Genomic DNA, 9,302 nt, shown 5'->3' on the forward strand with positions numbered 1-9,302 from the left:
AAAAAAAAAAAGTGATGGATGAGCGATACAATTATCAATTCATTTCTACGAGACGACAGCCAAGGGGGGGAAAAAAAAACAGGATAAATTTAAAAAGAGGTTGTTTTTAGAGGCAAAAGTGTAAAAATAAATAGACCCATTCTGAGCGCTATCTATTCTCAGATAATTTGCACTTTGCCGCCACTGATTACGTTGCGCTTCAAGCTGTGAATGTACTTTTTTTCCTTCGCCGTGCATGAAGAAAGCCTAAACGGAGCTCTGCAGATCGAGCACACTGATAAAAATCAAAAAACAAACAAACAAACAAAAAAAAAGCAAGACGATTTGAGCTGTTTCACCGTCTTACCCCGCGCGCTTCCCTCCTCTCAAAGTTCCAGGGCAAACTGCAAGAAGGTAATCTCATTTGTAATGTGTGACAGCTTATTTGCAACTATGCACAGTGGCATATTTCCCCCCCCCCCCCCCCCCCCCCCCTCTCTCTTCCTCTCTCTCTCTAATGGGCCCGCCAGTGATGCTTCTTCCTCTCGTAAACTCATAAAGCTGATTTCACAAAGACACCCTGGAACAGTTTAGATGACACATTGCCATCGCCTGTGAACTCAAGTTATCAATCAAGCACCAATTAACATGCTCGGTTAGAGGGAATCAAGAGGCTCTTTGAAGTTCTGGAGCTGGTGTGAGCGCCTCTACGTTTTATCCATAGCATCTGAAAAAAGAGAAGAAGAAAAAACTCCACCGAAAATGATTGTTTCCACTAGTTTTCTATTGAAATTTCAGGCATTTTATTTTATTTTTTTCTATTTTTTTTTTTTTTTTTTTTTTGGTGGGTGGTAAACAAGCAAAAAAACAGTCGACACGGATCAGAGTCAGAAAAAAAAAAGTCTGTGAAACTTCAGTTTATCAATTGTTCCAACATCGGATATCCTGTTTTATTCGCTGGCTGCAGCCCCCCCACCCCCCTCCACCACCACCACCTTCTCTCCTCCTCCCCAACACAAACCACCACTTCCTCTGTGAAGGTGAACCTCAAACTCAGTGCACAGCACAGCAGCTGCACAGTAAACGTGCTCTTCCTCGTCGTACGGCGACAGCGAGAGGATCCTCTCTGCGTGCGCCGACAAAACAATCGTCTTTCTTCAGAACGCGGCCCTCTTGGTTTCGATTAGGCTCAGTTTTCAGGAATCAAAGGCCCTCGGCGATATTATGCAGGTTGCCTCCGAAAAAAAGTGAAACCGATACGGCCGGGCACGATGTTTTCGTACCGATGAAGTCATTCAGCTTCTGACTGTTGTCGTTATAGTTTTCTTCCTTTGTTTTTATTTGAAGGGGCTTCGAGAAAGCGTCAAATATTCACAAAAGATTCCAATAAGCCTCAAATGGTGTGTCTGGGAATTGTGCGCGCCCTGTTCATTACGGCAGAGATAGCAGAGTTTAGAGTTTTTGCAAGAGAGTCGAGCTAATCGGGGAGAAACAAAAGTAGGCGAGTGGCACATTCTCTACAAAAACAATGTCCCAAAGCTACTAATCAGACAACTCCTGATCTAGATCTAGACCTCAGATTGCACTAATGAATTCTAATTCTTGTGTTTTAGCATGTAAATATGTATTAAAGTGGTAGACAGACAATCCCTGCCTGCAGCAAGAAGTCTTAGCATAAATGATCTGCACTCGCATGCTTCGTGTTGCACCTTTGAAGTGTTTTTTTTTTTTCTTTTTTTAACGCTCGATTCCGTTGTTGTATCCTGAAATCTTTTTTTTTTTTTTTTTTTTAGCGGCGTGGAGGAAGGCGTGTGGCATTTAATGTAGCTCTGTTTCTCAGCTGTTTCCCCGACGAGTAAACTACTTACTTCCTCGCTACGCTCACTTTATTTTATCGGCCAAAAAAGCCTGACCAGATATTATCTACCAACCAGGGAGCAGGGATCAAAATAAAACCAATCACAACTGTGGCAAAACGGAGAAAAAGTGGGAAATGTAGACCGTGTCTTAAATAATTTATTCTGTTGGACAGAAAAATAATTTCTATCAAAGAAGTAATCTTTTACTACAGGCACAACGTTGACGACTATTATACTTTTGGCATTTAAAAAAAAAATCATAGTAATAAAATAGAAATCTAGTTCTGCTCAATTAGCTTCAGCTAACTAGTGTGGTTAAGCTGGCCTTGTATCGCTAGAAGAGTGTTCCCTGTGGTGGAAACCGTCTTTTGGTCCACAATTGTTAGGTGAAGTCCTGAATGCTTCATCATCCAATGTATGAAGAAAGTCAATAGATATCTTCACATTCTGAAGCATTTTGACATTTCTATGTCGTTGAAACAAAATTCTTGAAGTTCAAGGTGCATTTGTAAAATTCAAAGCCATGTCTTTAGATTAATATTTTCAATACGTGTAAAAAAAAAATGTAAAAAAGAAAGGGAGAGAGAAAAAGTAAATTTCAAGCTTTTATTTTGAACTGGGAGTTGATCTGTGTGACCGTCGTCGTACAATAAGTTATGTCGGTTTGAGTGAAATCATAATTTGAAAGCTGGTTTCACATTCACGATGGTTATCTTTATCCAGAATTAAAACTTGTTTTATTTGAATCAAGTGGGACAAAAAAGCAAAAGTAGAAGAAATCTGTAAGGCAGCAAACACTTTTACAGCCCTGTACATGGAGGTATAAAAAGTTTAAAATCTTGCAGTTTAAAGAGGGGTCAGAGTGACCGGTCTTTATTATACCACACAAAGTTGCTTCTCCGTCATAAGTGTTGAACAGCTCGCCAAAAGAAGACTGATACGTAGTTTCCTCACAACAAAGATGAGTGTGGACTTGGACAAACATAAAGAGAATTACACTTTTATTTGAGTTTTATCAGATTAGTAATCAGTAATCTGATGATTGATATGCGTTTTTAATTAATAACGGTAGATAATGGTAACTGCATTAATGAGGAGTATTTTTTCTGTTAAGAATTTCATCTTTTAGTGCAAATGTATAAATTGTATAAACCGGTTTAGCATTTTAAACATTTCTGCCCTGTAATCTAAGCCACTTATAGCACAGGCTTACATAAAACAAATTCTGTTTTCCACAAAGGGAAATTATTGCATCTTCAATATTATGATTGTTAGATTCATATGTGTGTTCTGCTCTGGATTATCTTCAAAGTATTGTTAAAACTATGTTTAAAAAATGACTCATTAAGAAAAATGTAATATATTTTGAAATTTAATTGGGGAAGAAAAATCACTTGCTGTAAAAGAAGAAAGTTAACTCATTTAAGATGTTCATTATTTATTCAGCAGAATATTTTGAAAAGCTTACTAAATTTGACTTGGTGACCTTTTTTACCTCCACAGCCTTCGCTTCATTTGGGTAAATATGGACATTTTGATATTTATTGTTGCATCACCATACTTCCTAGAAACACATTTCAAAGCGGTTTAGCCATGAAATCATCAGAAAAGGCAGTCTGCTTTTAGCTCATCTGGATCTGAATTCATGTTGGAATGTAGAAAACAGAGCAAGGTTAAAGCTAACTCTTAGTTAATGGCCTTACAACTGCATTTGCTTTCATAGTTTTCATACAGCATAAGGTTCTTAGACATTTCTTTTACACACTAGCACTATTAATATGCAGCAACAAGGTCCTGGATTAGGATCCCAGCCTGGGCTCTTTCATTTATGCGTGGGTTCTCACCAGCTTCCTCATACAGTTCAAAAACATGACCGCTGTGTGTGTGTGTGTGTCCTGTGACTTTGCAAAAATGATTGAGTGTAGACAGGAGCTGGGTTTCCATTGACCGTAAAATAAGACAAGAAACGTTAGAATTACAAAATAAATTTGCCTAATGAAAATGAAAAAGTTAAAAAGTTATTGGGCCAGGATGAGGTAGTTTTTCGGCTGTATCGAAATGCAAACATGATGAACAACTAGATGTTACTACAGGTGGCAGGAGGATGACGACGGTGCGTGTTTTATAATGACTGGTCACGTGAACAAACTTATTAACGCATCATTTTAATTTAATTATTTAATGGAAGCGCGAAATTGTGGTTGTGTCAGCATTCGTGAAATATCGACAAAGTTTTGTGCATATTTGCAACTGAAACGCAGCTTATGGGAAGAAAGATGAATGGGTACATTTTTTAAAAAAGGTAACAACCAATACACTTATGGGTAAAAGTTCTAGCAATGGAGGAAAAACATTCTGTCTTTTGAAGCTTTAGTATTTTTTTTTAATTTCCATTGTTCCAGCTAGTCATAAGAGGTCCATCCAACAACTGTACTGACTCTCTAAAACCTTTATTATTGATGATTTTTTTATTTAAATATTTATCTACTTTTGGAAGGATTGACTCAATCAGAATGAATATTCTCCCTAGATTGTTGTATTTGTTTATGGCCCTTCCTATTTGGATTCCAACGACAAAATTAAATAAAATGCAAAAAATGATTTCTACATTTATTTGGCAGAAGAGAAAGGCCAGAATAAAACTTACTCAATTGACCAGTGGTAAACCTTATGGAGATCTTAATGTACCAAACTTAAAATTATATTACTGGGCAGCACAACTACATGCAAGTGTAGGCTGGCTAACACAGAATAAAGAAACAACGTGGCTGACATTGGAACAGAGCGCAAGCCCTAAACTTTCTTTACAGGCCCTTGTATTCTGCTCGACTGAAATCTGGCATAAGTACAAAATTACAAATTTATGGATGAAAAGCACTCAAAGGACTTTAAACATGATTAGAAAAAATATGAAAGCTCCTCAATCTATATCCAGAGCTACAAAAATTTAGGATATAATAGACTTTAAACCAGGGCGACAAGATCCAGGATTTCGAACCTGGCAAAGCAAGAACTTAATTTTTATTGATGACTTGTTTGAAGGGGAGATTCTGAAATCTTTTAGCCAGATTAAGGAGAAGTATGGATTGAGCACATCTGATTTTTATAGATATTTACAGTTGCGAAGTTACCTGATGTCCCACACCGAATGGTCCCTTCTTAAGTCACGACCTACTGATTTAGAATTATTCTTTATAAAGATCACCAAAGAAAAAAAATCTAATAATACTGTGTCGAATTTATACAAATGCTTACAATCATGTCTGTCGACGGGATCTCCTGGGATAAAAGAAAGATGGGAACTAGAAATGAATGTTGTGATTGAAGATGAAGAGTGGGAGCAAGTGTGTGTAACTGGACATAAACTGACTAACAGTCCAACATGAAAAGAATTTTATTGGAAAATAATCGTTAGATATTTCAAAACTCCATATATTATTTCCAAATTTGATCAAGCTAAATCAAATTTGTGCTGGAGACAGTGCGGACTAGTTGGAGATCACACTCATGCCTTTTGGGATTGCCCAAAGATTAAGAAATTTTGGGAGGGAATTAGAGAGGAAATTTCAAATATTTTGCACACTTATATTGATTGGAACCCCCGGATCTTTGTTCTGGGAATTCCCCCAAATAATTTAAGTAAAGAAGAACAGTACTTGTTTGGAATCCTTGTTCTCGTAGCCAAAAAAATGCTAACAGTATGTTGGTATAAACTTTTACCCCCTACTGTAAATCAATGGAAAGAGAAACTAGTGAACGTTTATACGATGGAGAAAATAACAGCAAAATTAAATTTGTCCACTGACTTATTTAAGAAAAGATGGAACCCTTTGAAGACATATTTCCAATTAATATTGTAGTAAGTAAGATAAATGTAAACACACAGGCACATATTTTATAGGTAGATTTAACACATATCTCCGTTATGATAAAGACAAAAGTCACTCGAGAAAGATTTTTCCTTTATTTCATCCCCCATGTAAAAAATCCTGGATCTTCAGCTCGCCGACTTGTTTGGTTGTTGTTGTTCAACTGTTTGTCTGGTTGTATTGGAAATTGTTGTTTCTGACTTATTGTATTAATCATTGATTTTGAATATTGGTCTGATAAAATAAAGTCTTTGTTCAAAAATAAATAAATAAATATTTATCTACATCAGTGTTTAAATAGATCAACTTTTGACGAAGTTTTGCCTTTTTAGGCATGCAACCTGTGCCACTATTAAAACATGTTTTCTCTTCACTTTACGAGTGCCAGATAACGCTGAGCTCTTGTGACCTTTATTAGAGATGATAGCGGCAGCCATGGACACGGGGAAGCTCCACGTTGGCACAACAAAGGCTTGCAGTGGAGCTAGATTACAGATGAACGCGATAGCAGGTAAGTGAAAGTGACAAGGAAGTATCATCCCTTTCTGATGTGATAATTACCTGCAGCTGGCAGTCTGAGAAAGGTTATCTTTGAAACCAGCGCGCAGCGAATGTTTTGAGAAGATGGACCAGTGCAGTGCTGTTTTTTTGTTGTTGTTTTTTTTTTTTAATGCTATGTGGGTCATTTGAATTTCTCAAGTGAAAAATATTGAAATTTTTGCCCATTCTCCTTTGCAAAAACAAAAAAGCGCTCAAGTGTATTGGATTGAGAACATCTGTGAACACCAGATGTTAATTCTTGTCAGATTTTCTTGCCTCTATTTGCGTCTGGACTTTAACTAGGTGGGATTCTTTGGTCTAAATGATTGGATTGTTAAATTTGGTAGTATGCTTGGATCATTCTCCAGTTGCATATTGACCCTCTGCCCCTGCCTCAAGTCTTTTCAACCACCAAAAGGTTTTGCTTATTTATTCTCATCACCCCTGAAAAGCTTCCTCAATGCGTGCTGCAGAAAGGCACACCCCCACCATAATGCTTCCCCCACCACACCGCATTTGGAAAGTAGGTTAAAAAGTTGAGTTTTTTGCCTAACTTGACAGGCAAAAACTCAACAAATGACTTTTTTGTTTGTTGGATCTTTGCATGCCTGGAGGCGAACTTCCAACAGGACTCGCCTTAGCTTTCAAGAAAAGCGTCTTCCACTCTTGCTTTAGGGCCAGATTTGCAAAGTGCACAACGAGCAGTCGTCCTGTCGACAGAACTTTCCGCTTCTTCGTGTCCTCAATAGACAAAAAGCTTAGAGGTCGTAACTTTCTATGGATTTTGTTCTAAGCCCTGCAGGTTGGAATTACTGTAAGGTATGTTGTGGAGAACAGCCATGCAGTCTAAGACTAAGCTTAGGGCTGGATATTTATCGTATCATTTAGTGTGATAAATTTATCATGATGATCTTTTTCACAATAAGTTCCAATTCATGATGTTTAAACACCCCAAAATTGTCAGAATTGCTAATTTTACTATTTTTTTCCATTGAGGTTGATAAATACCAATAAATCTGAAAACATGATTAAATGAAGTGACTGTGTGCAATTTAGTGACGCACTTATGTGACTAATGTTTTAAAGACGCGCATTACCAATTAGTATGTTTTTCAAGTATTTGTGTTTGTCGCCCTAAAAAAAATAAAGATATATAAATTGTTCTAATTTTAACTTTTAGCGTTATCACAATAGTACCACAAAATACTGTGATAAAACTTTAAGTCTAACCTTTGAGGTTAGTCTTAAAGGTTAGCAGAGGACAGGCTTTAGCAGCTTTACCTCTCAGATAAACTTAGCTAAGCTACCACCAACCAGATTAGCAAGGTTGGTGGCATCAACTAACTCACCCACTCTTTGGTTACCTAGCAACATCCAGCTTCAGGTTTTGCCAATGTGTTTAATATTTGCTTAAAAATGAAAAAAAAAAAAAAAAAAAAATGTTGTGGGGTGAAAACTGAATAAAACAGGAAATGTCATGCCACCTGTTTGGCAGTATTTCAGATATTTAAAACAAAAAAACGCATCAATAATGATCAATATCGTGTGACAGGAAATGTTTATACCGTGACTTGGCTTACATCTCTCTGGTCTTAAAAGAGGGGGGGAAACGCCCAAATTCCATCAGGAACATCGACTTGGAGAAAAAAATCCCTTAAAGAATTTCAGCAACCTCTTTTTTTGATCATTTCACACGGCGAGAATTATATCAGATGTCAGCATAATCTGACATCATTATCTGGATCGAAATGCGTCTGACACGGAGCGACCCGGGGCGCTGACAGCGGCGCAGCCTCTGTGACGGGATGATATGGATTACACTCTGCGAACCGACCTTGGGCCTTTCTCTTTTTTTTGTTTGTTTTTTTAACGACTGCCACTCGTACACGGCGACGACCACATGTGTCGCATCGCTGCCAAATAAAACCCAAATATCCCCCCAGATGATTAAGGTCAACGCTGCTCTACAGAAGCCATCCTAGCATAAGCCTCAGAGAGCAGAGGGGTTGGGTGGGATTTGGAGGTGGCTGAGCGGGTTCACCCCCCACCACCACCACCATCCCCTGGACTCCGGCTTGTCTTCGCCGGTAGGTCTCCTCGTGGATCCCCCAGGTTCCCCTCTGCCTCGCCTCGGCGGCATCAAGACGACGGCGCCGCTGTACCCTGTGGGCTTCTCCTCCCAGGCGCCGTGACCTGTTGTTGACTTTCATTTTCTGTGTCATTAAGAGGTTTAAGCTTCTTCATGAGTTTATCCCTGGATCACAGGGATCTGCGAGGCTCACCGGTCATTTGCTGTCAGCGTCCCAAGAGCTCAGATTGTTAGGGCCTGCTTTACTCTGAAATTGATGGAAATGTGTTGGACTAATTTGGCTTTAGCAGGATTGGCTGAATATTAGTCCACTCATCCCGTGGATTATCCCCAAGGCTCGCTGCAGTGAACGCGGCGTGGACGGGAAGAGCTGTCAAACTACATGCCTCATTCTCCTTCAGTATTTGGCTCCCTGAATGTGCATTCATTTCATCTATGCATTTTTTATTTTTTATTTTCCTATAACAACAAGGACTGATGCTGCCGCAGGAAAGCTGCGCAGCATATAATGCATGCAGTAATGAGGGCTTTGGGAGCTCTTAACCGGTGAGATGAGCTTATCTGCACAGTGTGTGCATTCATTTAATCTGAGTTCAACATCAGGTGTCAAGTATGATTACACACCGATGCACGTGCCATCAACAAAATAGATTCGTGGCAGCACTACAGCGTCGGATGTGAGTGTTTTATGGAGTGTTGGAAGAGGAAAAATAGACGTACATTAATCTGAGATTTGTGACCGCTTTCCAGTTGTTGTTTTTTTCCCCCATAGTTCTGACCCGCCAGTACTAATTTTTTTTTTTCTTTGAGAAAAATAACTGGTAATTTGAGTTTATATGGTTGGTGCAGGGCCGGCCCAAAGCATGTGTGAGCTAAGCATCTGCTTAGGGCCCCTACACCGTCAGTGGGCTCTGGAGAGGGAAAAAGCTAGAGTGATTAAAAAAAACAAAACTTTTTTTTTTTAAA

The sequence above is a fragment of the Xiphophorus hellerii genome, chromosome 9 (assembly GCF_003331165.1).
Source record: "Xiphophorus hellerii strain 12219 chromosome 9, Xiphophorus_hellerii-4.1, whole genome shotgun sequence".
In the NCBI taxonomy this organism is placed as follows: domain Eukaryota; kingdom Metazoa; phylum Chordata; class Actinopteri; order Cyprinodontiformes; family Poeciliidae; genus Xiphophorus; species Xiphophorus hellerii.